Source organism: Hyperolius riggenbachi, chromosome 1, assembly GCF_040937935.1.
Source record: "Hyperolius riggenbachi isolate aHypRig1 chromosome 1, aHypRig1.pri, whole genome shotgun sequence".
NCBI lineage: Eukaryota > Metazoa > Chordata > Amphibia > Anura > Hyperoliidae > Hyperolius > Hyperolius riggenbachi.
Genome location: NC_090646.1, coordinates 389,564,020 through 389,567,906, shown reverse-complemented (window position 1 = coordinate 389,567,906; position 3,887 = coordinate 389,564,020).

The following is a 3,887-nucleotide window of genomic DNA, read 5'->3' as shown; positions in this document are numbered from 1 at the left end:
CACACTGTTCAGATTTTTAATAAGTGCTTTCAGGGAGGGAAGGTTGGCGGTCCTGGCATGCATCTGTCAGAGGTGTGTGTGTGGTGGTGTGGAGACAACTCCTCTTTAGTCAATGACTTTGCAGTAAATCTCAGGGGCAAACTCAGGATTTTCAAGGTGGGGATTTGTCACGGAACAGCCGTGAGAAACGAGAACGCAATCGGTTTATTGCGCCGATTGCCCTTGATTGTAGTCAGGCCAGCGATTTAGAGACTGTCATTCCTGTTTTTTTAAATAGGCAGTTTTTTTTTTCCCCTGTTAGCAGCTGGCAGGAAGACTGGCTCAAAGTTTGTCTAAGCTGATCTCACATTCAGATGTTAATTAAAGGAGCCAACAGGGCCTTTCATAGAGGGAGATCCCAGGAAGCTAGACACAGCTGGACTCCAGCCAGCCTGGCTCCAGCCTTAGCAGGAAGAAATGAATGTACTATATAATCTTTTGCCCATTTACAGAATACAATAAATAGGGTGGTTATGAGAGTGGTATCATTGGATCCGTAGGGTCATGCTGGATCTCTTGATACCAGTCGAGAGGGGCCCCTACAACCCAGGAATGAAGCTTCTCAGGAACCTGATCTGCTGCACTAGCCATGTCGGATATCATATTAATCTGTATTTTCCAACAAGTATGAAGCTGTTACCCCCCTAAATATAACGTGTATGGTTCAGGAGCTACAGCATTTCATAAGTTTAGCCCTAAAATCTCTCAGAGGGAATGAACTGTCATTGGTTGGTGACTCAGAGGGGCCGGCATTGCCACACCCCCAAACCAGCTTCATCAAAAGCACCTGGCCAGCAGGCGGGCATCGAGTCCTCCCATTCCATCCATATGAGAACATCCTGCTGCCAGCCAGAGGACATAGGGCTGGTGGCCATTTTGCTGAACTTTGAATGAAGCTCTGAAACAAAGGACACACGTGCTAGCGGCCATCTTGATTGGCCATCTTCTGTAACCTGGAACAAAGAATTCTGCTGAACTTTGATTGAAACCAAGAGCTTTAAGAACTTAAAAACCGTTTTGCTTGAACTTTATGATTTTCCCACAAAAGGACATATTTCCACAAACCATAAGTATTTTCTCCCTTTTTATTTCATACTGGCTATTACTGTCTTAATAATTGTTGATTTTAATAATTGTCTGTATATATTAATTATTTATATTGCGTGAATAAACGACTTTCTCCAAGTCATTCACTGTCCGCTACCCTGCTTATCAGCACACACAGAACTGATCCCGGGTCTCTGAAGATACGCTACTGTTTGTTTGTTGTTGGCTAGATAGAATATCGTGTGTTTAACCGTTTTATTCGCAGGATTAGTCAGTCAGTGGGCTCCTCGGTCCCATGGTAACCGCGGTGGTGGCAGATCTACCCTGAGCCAGTGTGTGAAGTTGTAATCACCCGTATCTCACAGGCTCCCTTCTGGTTTGTCTGCGGCTATCTCTTAACGGTTCCTGCGCATTGACTGCGACCAGAGTTCGCACGATCTGTGCGCTGGCACCGTTTAGAAGGCTAATTGCGGTCTGACCACTGGGGCTCCTGTGACAGGATTCCTGAAAGGTCTCCCTCAGCCATGCACAATTCAGTATGATAATATGGTAGGACATCATGCTGGGTACACATAATGAAATTTAAATAAATGCAACGGGATCGATTCAGGAGCAGTTTGGATACAGATAATAATGAGGACACTCGACATTGCTAATGAAGGGGCACAGCAGGGCACAGGGCTGTGCTCATACCAGACTCTGTCAAGCAACATACATACGGGGAACAATTGTCCCCCGTTGCATGCGCGCACGCGACCGGGAAGCGACAGCTCCCTGCCGGCGACAGCTGTCCACACGTCTCGCCAGAAAGGCAGAGACGCGGCGGAAGCTGTTTGTGAATGGAGCATCCCCCGGCCGGATGCTCCATTCACTCGCGTAGGTCTCCTGTCGCTAGCCCGCATACTCACGCGGGACTAGCGACAGTTCTGGCGAAGTTGCGGCAACAGCTGTAGCCGGCTATTGAACAGGTCAATCGCCTGGCGACAGCTCCGATGGGCGACGGTTCGGGCGTGCGCGTCATACACACGGGCGACCTGTCGCCACAACACGCGCGTGCCACGTAGTTGCGGCGACGGCCGTACCCCGTGTGTATGAGCCTTTAAGTTCCTCAGAGCTGCTCCATGCTCTGTACACAAGTTGATGCTCCATGCTCTGTCCACACACTGCTGCTACATCCAAAGTCAGCTGTAGCAGGGAAAGAAAGTGGGTGGTGCTGTGAGCTGCAAGACAATTGCAGATATTCTGGTGTCTCAACTTGTGCCTGTCCCCAGACATTAGAGATGGGAAGTCCAGATCTTTTCAATGATTCGGATGATTTGAATCGGATCATTGAAAAGATCCAGATCTATTAACCAAATCTTCGAATCATTTGACTAGGGAAGCATTCTGGGGGTGAAATGACTAGCAGGACAGGACTTTCCCTGCAGTGGACAGACAGAGAAGGGGAGAAGATGGACAGAGAAGGGCAGGGAGTGGACAGAGAAGGGAGGAGGTGGAGGAAGAGGGGTGAGCAGAGAGCAGAAATGTTTTATTGCACACATTACCCACATGTTGCAATCATATGCTTTAAGTATATTTCACCTATATGTTCATCTGTATACTTCGAATGCAAACGTCTCACAGTGAAAGAAAGCATTCCCCAATGTGTCCTTTTCTCACCTCCAACACTCATCATACATTTAGGGAGAAGTTAAGTGCAGCTGTTTAGAGCAGAGTGCAGGAGGATCAGCACATGAGCAGCACATTACAAATGAGCAGCACATTACAGCCAGTACTTGTGCTCTACACATATCTGGCAGTGGCACGGTTGGCTGTGTGGTTACCTGGCTGCAAACTTAACAATAAAGAGCAACAAGTCACATCCGAGTAAAGCCGCATTCAAAAAGGGAGGAATGCTATTCCACACTGCATGCCAAGTGCAAACAAGCGCCTGAGGAGAGCTGCACCCATGTCCCCTCTCTCATCTACCTATCCCTGCAAGGCTGGCTCCCCTCGAATTGAGTGATCCATCTCTGCTCTGCTTCCAGGACCCCCCTGCCCGCTGAGAGGGGGGCGTGCCGCTCCTGGCTCCACCCCCTTTGTGAACCGAATCGTTCATTTTGATGATCCGGATGATTCGACTCACAAAAAAGATCCGGATTAAAGATCCGAATCGTTCATGATCCGGACAACACTACCAGACACTGCATAAGCCCTGCTCTGAGGGTGGATTCTGGGTAGCTGTAAACCCCCCCCCCCCCCCCCCCCTGTATTCGCCTGAATCTGTAGGAGTATATATATGCGCTTTAAGTCCTATGGGAGAAAAGCGCTTTACAAATGTTATTGTATTGTATATAAGTCTACTTTAAATATTACATAAGTAGCAATACTCTTCATGTTTTTAAAGTTGCAGATGTTCTTGCAGGTAGGACGCTTTGGCAATAGTGTACTTTGCATGCACAGATTAAATTAGCTCTTCCTACTACCCCACTTTAAACAGTACCGGTGTAGTGAAATTTTTACACCGGCAGCTCTGTAGTAGTAGTATATCATAAATAAATGTATATTTATGCTTCACCCCCGCCATTACGACAGTGCGCATACCCTGCAGATTGTGCATAATAATTAGCAATAGTACATATATATATATCGTATAGCTGCTAGCAGAATGGATTGCAGGAGCACCACGCTCTGTCCCATGCTCGCACTTTCTCTAACGCGCGCTTTCCTTGTCTGGAGAACTTTCACGTCCGGTTGCGCGCCGTCGCCTAGCAACCCACTGTTTTGCTCTCTAAACAGCCAATAACGTCACGAAGGTTAGC